Raw genomic sequence first — 10251 nt, 5'->3', positions numbered from 1 at the left:
ATCGTTTATGAGCATTGGTACAATTTCATTATGTGGCTCCTCGAACCATTCAGAATTGAAAGAAAATCTAGCCAATTTGACAAGTTCATGAGCAACTTTATTTGCTTCTCTATTACAGTGCTCGAATGTAGAAACAAGTAAATCACAAACTAAGTGAAAACAATCATAAAAAATTGCAGCCGCTGCCGCCGACGATCGTCCTCCTTCCTTCATGGTGTCGATCACCTCCATGTTATCTGAGTTAATAATTATGCGGTTGCAACCTGTCCCTTGCGCCAACGATAGGCCGAATTTTAAGGCTAGAGCTTCAGCCATCAACACATCCAACGATGAACCTACCTTAATGATCTCTTAAGTCCACCCTCATCGTACCCCTGAGTAGGTCATGGTCAAAAGAAGCATCAACGTTAAGTTTAACAAACCCCGTCGGGGGGCTAGACCATCCTCCTCTTTTCATGGAAACCTTCGGCGAGGAGGCATTAACAAAATTGGCAGTGAGAGGATGTATCCCCATGGAAATCTGTTGTGCGTTTTGAGTAGTCTCATTGTGTAACAATTTACGCCTTTCCCATCACAAGTACCATGCTGATATGGTAATCATGCCACGCACATTTCGAGTGCCCATAATACATAGTTCCTGATTTGGCAATGAAAGTAAATATTCCAAGACTGCCTTACCCGCATAATCTTTTTTACAAGCTCTATCGATAATATCGTCTATCGCTAGCCTTCTCCAGACTTTTTTTGCTCTGTCGCATAGAAACAACAGATGCTTTGTGTCTTCTGGCCCAGATGAGCAGGACAGTCAGGTGAGACTTTCACATGTCTATTAGCTAGCTTAACATGGCACGAAAGAGTGCCATGAAGCATATGCCAAATAAATATTTTAACCTTTGCTGGACAAGAAAGTTTCCAAATCCTCCCCCGTCCCATCCCATTGATATGTCATAACTTGTTCCCATATTGGTGGTCCCATTCCACAAAATAAGCAGACTGAACCAAAAAATTTCTGTTTTTTTATGAAATTTCAAGCTACGAAATCTGGCTTATCATGTTGCGATATAGTGATCACAAGCACTCACTGGACATCAATAGGTCATAGACTATGTCTGAGAAGATCGCCATCCCAACTATTGAGGATTGGATCAATTAAATTTGCTACCTTCCGTAGCAACTGGCCTCCCAAGCAACTGTCCGGCCGCGTCCTAGTGGTTGCATGCATCACCACTGACGCATGTCCACAATACTAGAAAGACCAAGGCTAGCCGTGACACGTGTCAACTGCACCAATACTTCAACACAAGTGCATCGTCAAAAAGAAACGAGGAGCCTTAGACATAGTCTAATTTGCAGGGGTAGACAAAGGTTTAGCACTACATAAGGGCGACTTGACGCCAACATTAATCTCTGCTCTTTTGCTCTATCTCGTTCATCCAAACATTTCCCATTTATCTATGTAATGTTAACAGTTGCACGTGAGAAGTGTATACCTAGATGACATTGAGCACTTATAATTCATAGACCAATCTTCATATATAGGAAATCATCACACATTACAGATAACAGAAGAGATGAAATACCCACATCTAGACATCCACGATGAAAACTTGTACATAAGCTGCAAGTCGCCATTGCTGTGCAGGTCAGCATTTATTATGTAAAAAAATCTATAGATATTTAGGGAAATTTTATTTTAAGTAGGTAGGATGCTATATCCATGAAGTTCCAAGCACGAATGGGCCCACCAACTAATTGTGAGCCACACTGAACTTGGACAAGGATGTATGAGCTGCACCAGGGAAGCCGAAATCAATCCACTGACAGGTCATTAACCGCCAGTTACGACTTTGTTGTCCCCGGACACGACATGGTTGCTCCCTGATACAACATTATTGTTCCCAGTTACCATATTGTTCCTGCCAGATACAGTATTGTTGTTCCCAGTTACGACATGGTTGCTGTCAACTATGACATTGCTGCTCCCAGATGTGACTGTGTTGTTGCTCCCAGAAACATTATTGTTGTCCCCAGATACAACAGTGTTGCCGTTCCCAGATACAATATTGAAGGAAATATGCCCTAGAGGCAATAATATAGTTATTATTTATTTCCTCATATCATGATAAATGTTTATTATTCATGCTAGAATTGTATTAACCGGAAACATGATACATGTGTGAATACATAGACAAACATATAGTCACTAGTATGCCTCTACTTGACTAGCTCATTAATCAAAGATGGTTATGTTTCCTAACCATAGACATGTGTTGTCATTTGATTAATTGGATCACATCATTAGAAGAATGATGTGATTGACATGACCCATCCCGTTAGCTTAGCACTTGATCGTTTAGTATTCTGCTATTGCTTTCTTCATGACTTATACATGTTCCTGCAACTATGAGAAATATGCAGCTCCCGTTTCCCGGAAGAACACTTTGGGTACTACCAAACGTCACAACGTAACTGGGTGATTATAAAGAAGTACTACAGGTGTCTTCGAAGGTACATGTTGAGTTGGCGTATTTCGAGATTAGGTTTTGTCACTCCGATTGTCGGAGAGGTATCTCTGGGCCCTCTTGGTAATACTCATCACTTAAGCCTTGCAAGCATTATAACTAATAAGTTAGTTATGAGATGACGTATTACAGAACGAGTAAAGAGACTTTCCGGTAACGAGATTGAACTAGGTATTGGATACCGACGATCAAATCTCGGGCAAGTAACATACCGATGACAAAGGGAACAACGTATGTTGTTATGCGGTTTGACCGATAAAGATCTTCGTAGAATATGTAGGAACCAATATGGGCATCCAGGTCCCGCTATTGGTTATTGACCGAGAATGGTTTTAGGTCATGTCTACATAGTTCTCGAACCCGTAGGGTCCGCACGCTTAACATTTCCATGACAGTTTTATTATGAGTTTACAAGTTTTGATGTACCGAAGTTTGTTCGGGGTCCCGGATGTGATCGCGGACATGACGAGGAGTCTCGGAATGGTCGAGACATAAAGATTGATATATTGGAAGCCTATGTTTGGACATCGGAATGGTTCCGGGTGAAATCGGCATTTTACCGGAGTACCGGGAGGTTACCGGAACCCCCCGGGGGGTTAATGGGCCTACACGGGCCATGAGGGAGAAGAGAGAAGGAGCCAGGAGGGGGCCGCGTGCCCCTCCCCCTCCTAGTCCGAATAGGACAAGGGAAGGGGGGTGGCGCCCCCCCTTTCCTTCCCCTCTTCCTCCTCTTCCCCCCTTCTCCTATTCCAACTAGGAAAGAAGGGAGTCCTACTCCCGGTGGGAGTAGGACTCCCCCCTTGGCGCGCCCTCCTTGGCCGGCCGCCTCCTCCGCCCTGGATCCTTTATATACGGGGGCGGGGGGGCACCCCATGACACACAAGTTGATCTACGGATCGTTCCTTAGCCGTGTGCGGTGTCCCCCTCCACCATATTGCACCTCGGTCATATCGTCGTGAAGCTTAGGCGAAGCCCTCGCCGGTAGAACATCATCATCGTCACCACGCCGTCGTGCTGACGGAACTCATCCCCGAAGCTTTGCTGGATCGAAGCCCGGGGATCGTCATCGAGCTGAACGTGTGCTGAACTCGGAGGTGCCGTACGTTCGGTGCTTGGATCGGTCGGATCGTGAAGACGCACGACTACATAAACCGTGTTGTGCTAACGCTTCCGCTTACGGTCTACGAGGGTACGTGGACGAACACTCTCCCCTCTCGTTGCTATATCATCACCATGATCTTGCGTGTGCGTAGGAATTTTTTTGAAATTACTATGTTCCCCAACAGTGGCATCCGAGCCAGGTTTTATGCGTTGATGTTATATGCACGAGTAGAACACAAGTGAGTTGTGGGCGATACAAGTCATACTGCTTACCAGCAAGTCATACTTTGGTTCAGCGGTATTGTGAGATGAAGCGGCCCGGACCAACATTACGCGTACGCTTACGCGAGACTGGTTTCACCGTTGTGAGCACTCATGCTTAAAGGTGGCTGGCGGGTGTCTGTCTCTCTCACTTTAGCTGAATCGAGTGTGGCTACGCCCGGTCCTTGCGAAGGTTAAAACAGCACCAACTTGACGAACTATTGTTGTGGTTTTTATGCGTAGGTAAGAACGGTTCTTGCTAAGCCCGTAGCAGCCACGTAAAATTTGCAACAACAAAGTAGAGGACGTCTAACTTGTTTTTGCAGGGCATGTTGTGATGTGATATGGTCAAGACGTGATGCTATATTTTATTGTATGAGATGATCATGTTTTGTAACCGAAGTTATCGGCAACTGGCAGGAGCCATATGGTTGTCGCTTTATTGTATGAAATGCAAACGCCCTGTAATTGCTTTACTTTATCACTAAGCGGTAGCGATAGTCGTAGAAGCAATAGATGGCGTAACGACAACGATGCTACGATGGAGATCAAAGTGTCGCGCCGGTGACGATGGTGATCACGACGGTGCTTCGAAGATGGAGATCACAAGCACAAGATGATGATGGCCATATCATATCACTTATATTGATTGCATGTGATGTTTATCCTTTATGCATCTTATCTTGCTTTGATTGACGGTAGCATTTTAAGATGATCTCTCACTAATTATCAAGAAGTGTTCTTCTTGAGTATGCACCGTTGCGAAAGTTCTTCGTGCTGAGACACCACGTGATGATCGGGTGTGATAGGCTCTACGTTCAAATACAACGGGCGCAAAACAGTTGCACACGCAGAATACTCGGGTTAAACTTGACGAGCCTAGCATATACAGATATGGCCTCGGACCACGGAGACTGAAAGGTCGAGCGTGAATCATATAGTAGATATGATCAACATAATGATGTTCACCATTGAAACTACTCCATCTCACGTGATGATCGGACATGGTTTAGTTGATATGGATCACGTAATCACTTAGAGGATTAGAGGGATGTCTATCTAAGTGGGAGTTCTTAAGTAATATGATTAATTGAACTTAAATTTATCATGAACTTAGTACCTGATAGTATTTTGCTTGTCTATGTTTGTTTGTAGATAGATGGCTCGTGCTGTTGTTCCGTTAAATTTTAATGCGTTCCTTGAGAAAGCAAAGTTGAAAGATGATGGTAGCAATTACACGGACTGGGTCCGTAACCTGAGGATTATCCTCATTGCTGCACAGAAAAGTTACATCCTGGAAGCACCGCTGGGTGCCAGGCCTACTGCTGATGCAACTGACGACGTTAAGAACGTCTGGCAGAGCAAAGCTGATGACTACTCTATAGTTCAGTGTGCCATGCTTTACGGCTTAGAACCAGGTCTTCAACGATGTTTTGAACGTCATGGAGCATATGAGATGTTCCAGGAGTTGAAGTTAATATTTCAAGCAAATGCCCGGATTGAGAGATATGAAGTCTCCAATAAGTTCTACAGCTGCAAGATGGAGGAGAATAGTTCTGTCAGTGAACACATACTCAAAATGTCTGGGTATAATAATCACTTGATTCAACTGGGAGTTAATCTTCCTGATGATAGTGTCATTGACAGAATTCTCCAATCACTACCACCAAGCTACAAGAGCTTCGTGATGAACTATAATATGCAAGGGATGAACAAAACTATTCCCGAGCTCTTCGCAATGCTAAAAGCTGCGGAGGTAGAAATCAAAAAGGAGCATCAAGTGTTGATGGTTAACAAGACCACCAGTTTCAAGAAAAAGGGCAAAGGGAAGAAGAAGGGGAACTTCAAAAAGAACGGCAAGCAAGTTGCTGCTCAAGAGAAGAAGTCTGGACCTAAGCCTGAAACTGAGTGCTTCTACTGCAAGTAGACTCGACACTGGAAGCGGAATTGCCCCAAGTATTTGGCGGATAAGAAGGATGGCAAAGTGAACAAAGGTATATGTGATATACATGTTATTGATGTGTACCTTACTAATGCTCGCAGTAGCACCTAGGTATTTGATACTGGTTCTGTTGCTAATATTTGCAACTCGAAACAGGGACTACGAATTAAGCGAAGATTAGCTAAGGACGAGGTGACGATGCGCGTGGGAAATGGTTCCAAAGTCGATGTGATCGCGGTCGGCGTGCTACCTCCACATCTACCATCGGGATTAGTTTTAGACCTAAATAATTGTTATTTGGTGCCAGCGTTGAGCATGAACATTATATCTGGATCTTGTTTGATGCGAGACGGTTATTCATTTAAATCAGAGAATAATGGTTGTTCTATTTATATGAGTAATATCTTTTATGGTCATGCACCCTTGAAGAATGGTCTATTTTTATTAAATCTTGATAGTAGTGATACACATATTCATAGTGTTGAAACCAAAAGATGCAGAGTTGATAACGATAGTGCAACTTATTTGTGGCACTGCCGTTTAGGTCATATCGGTGTAAAGCGCATGAAGAAACTCCATACTGATGGGCTTTTGGAATCACTTGATTATGAATCACTTGGTACTTGCGAACCGTGCCTCATGGGCAAGATGACTAAAACGCCGTTCTCCGGAACTATGGAGCGAGCAACTGATTTGTTGGAGATCATACATACTGATGTTTGTGGTCCAATGAATGTTGAGGCCCGCGGCGGGTATCGTTATTTTCTCACCTTCACAGATGATTTGAGCAGATATGGGTATATCTACTTAATGAAACACAAGTCTGAAACATTTGAAAAGTTCAAAGAATTTCAGAGTGAAGTGGAAAATCATCGTAACAAGAAAATAAAGTTTCTACGATCTGATCGTGGAGGAGAATATTTGAGTTAAAAGTTTGGTCTACACTTGAAACAATACGGAATAGTTTCGCAACTCACGCCACCCGGAACACCACAACGAAATGGTGTGTCCGAACGTCGTAATCGTACTTTACTAGATATGGTGTGATCTATGATGTCTCTTACAGACTTACCGCTATCGTTTTGGGGTTATGCTTTTGAGACGGCCGCATTCACGTTAAATAGGGCACCATCAAAATCCGTTGAGACGACACCTTATGAACTGTGGTTTGGCAAGAAACCAAAGTTGTCGTTTCTTAAAGTTTGGGGCCGCGATGCTTATGTAAAGAAACTTCAACCAGATAAGCTCGAACCCAAATCGGAGAAATGTGTCTTCATAGGATACCCAAAGGAGACTATTGGGTACACCTTCTATCATAGATCTGAGGGCAAGATTTTTGTTGCTAAATTCGGATCCTTTCTAGAGAAGGAGTTTCTCTCGAAAGAAGTGAGTGGGAGGAAAGTAGAACTTGATGAGATAACTGTATCTACTCCCTTGTTGGAAAGTAGTTCGTCACAAGAACCAGTTCCTGTGACAACTACACCAACTAGTGAGGAAGCTAATGATATTGATCATGAAACTTCAGATCAAGTTTCTACTGAACCTCGCAGGTCTACCAGAATAAGATCCGCACCAGAGTGGTACGGTAATCCTATTCTGGAAGTCATGTTACTTGACCATGATGAACCTACGAACTATGAGGAAGCGATGATGAGCCCAGATTCCGCAAAATGGCTAGAGGCCATGAAATCTGAGATGGGATCCATGTACGAAAACAAAGTATGGACTTTGGTTGACTTGCCCGATGATCGGCAAGCCATTGAGAATAAATGGATTTTTAAGAAGAAGACTGACGCTGATGGTAATATATCTGTCTATAAAGCTCGACTTGTTGCGAAAGGTTTTCGACAAGTTCAAGGGGTTGACTACGATGAGACTTTCCCACCCGTAGCGATGCTTAAGTCTGTCCGAATCATGTTAGCTATTGCTGCATTTCACGATTATGAAATTTGGCAAATGGATGTCAAAACTGCATTCTTGAATGGATTTCTGGAAGAAGAGTTGTATATGATGCAACCAGAAGGTTTTGTTGATCCAAAAGGTGCTAACAAAGTGTGCAAACTCCAGCGATCTATTTATGGGGCTGGTGAAAGCATCTCGGAGTTGGAATAAACGTTTTAATAGTGTGATCAAAACATATGGTTTTATACAGACTTTTGGAGAAGCCTGTATTTACAAGAAAGTGAGTGGGAGCTCTGTAGCATTTCTGATTTTATATGTAGATGACATATTATTAATTGGAAATGATATAGAATTCCTGGATAGCATAAAGGGATACTTGAATAAAAGTTTTTCAATGAAAGACCTCGGTGAAGCTGCTTACATATTAGGCATCAAGATCTATAGAGATAGATCAAGACGCTTAATAGGACTTTCACAAAGCACATACCTTGACAAAATTTTGAAAAAGTTCAAAATGGATCAGGCAAAGAAAGGTTTCTTGCCTGTGCTACAAGATGTGAAGTTGAGTCAAACTCAATGCCCGACCACAGCAGAAGATAGAGAGAAAATGAAAGATGTTCCCTATGCTTCAGCCATAGGCTCTATCATGTATGCAATGCTGTGTACCAGACCTGACGTATGCTTAGCAATAAGCTTGGCCGGAAGGTACCAAAGTAATCCAGGAGTGGATCACTGGACAGCGGTCAAGAACATCCTGAAATACCTGAAAAGGACTAAGGATATGTTTCTCGTATATGGAGGTGACAAAGAGCTAGTCGTAAAAGGTTACGTCGATGCAAGCTTTGACACTGATCCGGACGATTCTAAATCGCAAACCGGATACATGTTTATATTAAACGGTGGAGCTGTAAGTTGGTGCAGTTCTAAACAAAGCGTCGTGGCTGGATCTACATGTGAAGCGGAGTACATAGCTGCTTCTGAAGCAGCAAATGAAGGAGTCTGGATGAAGGAGTTCATTACCGATCTAGGTGTCATACCTAGTGCATCGGGACCAATGAAGATCTTCTGTGACAATGCTGGTGCAATTGCTTTGGCAAAGGAATCCAGATTTCACAAGAGTACCAAGCACATCAAGAGACGCTTCAATTCCATTCGGGACCAAGTCCAAGTGGGAGACATAGAGATTTGCCAAATACATACGGATCTGAATGTTGCAGACCCGTTGACTAAGCCTCTCTCACGAGCAAAACATGATCAACACCAAGACTCCATGGGTGTTAGAATCATTACTATGTAATCTAGATTATTGACTCTAGTGCAAGTGGGAGACTGAAGGAAATATGCCCTAGAGGCAATAATAAAGTTATTATTTATTTCCTCATATCATGATAAATGTTTATTATTCATGCTAGAATTGTATTAACCGGAAACATGATACATGTGTGAATACATAGACAAACATATAGTCACTAGTATGCCTCTACTTGACTAGCTCATTAATCAAAGATGGTTATGTTTCCTAACCATAGACATGTGTTGTCATTTGATTAATGGGATCACATCATTAGAAGAATGATGTGATTGACATGACCCATCCCGTTAGCTTAGCACTTGATCGTTTAGTATTCTGCTATTGCTTTCTTCATGACTTATACATATTCCTGCAACTATGAGAAATATGCAGCTCCCGTTTACCGGAAGAACACTTTGGGTACTACCAAACGTCACAACGTAACTGGGTGATTATAAAGGAGTACTACAGGTGTCTCCGAAGGTACATGTTGAGTTGGCGTATTTCGAGATTAGGTTTTGTCACTCCGATTGTCGGAGAGGTATCTCTGGGCCCTCTCGGTAATACACATCACTTAAGCCTTGCAAGCATTATAACTAATAAGTTAGTTATGAGATGACGTATTACAGAACGAGTAAAGAGACTTGCCGGTAACGAGATTGAACTAGGTATTGGATAACGACGATCAAATCTCGGGCAAGTAACATACCGATGACAAAGGGAACAACGTATGTTGTTATGCGGTTTGACCGATAAAGATCTTCCTAGAATATGTAGGAACCAATATGGGCATCCAGGTCCCGCTATTGGTTATTGACCGAGAATGGTTTTAGGTCATGTCTACATAGTTCTCGAACCCGTAGGGTCCGCACGCTTAACGTTTCGATGACAGTTTTATTATGAGTTTACAAGTTTTGATGTACTGAAGTTTGTTCGGAGTCCCGGATGTGATCACGGACATGACGAGGAGTCTCGGAATGGTCGATACATAAAGATTGATATATTGGAAGCCTCTGTTTGGACATCGGAATGGTTCCGGGTGAAATCGGCATTTTACCGGAGTACCGGGAGGTTACCGGAACCCCCCTGGGGGTTAATGGGCCTACATGGGCCACGAGGGAGAAGAGAGAAGGAGCCAGGAGGGGGCCGCGCGCCCCTCCCCCTCCTAGTCCGAATAGGACAAGGGAAGGGGGGCGGCGCCCCCCCCCCCCTTTCCTTCCCCTCTTCCTCCT

Source organism: Triticum aestivum, chromosome 5B (genome assembly GCF_018294505.1).
Source record: "Triticum aestivum cultivar Chinese Spring chromosome 5B, IWGSC CS RefSeq v2.1, whole genome shotgun sequence".
NCBI classification, from domain to species: Eukaryota; Viridiplantae; Streptophyta; class Magnoliopsida; order Poales; family Poaceae; genus Triticum; species Triticum aestivum.
The sequence above is the reverse complement of the archived record's forward strand: the minus strand, read 5'-3'. Positions refer to the sequence as shown.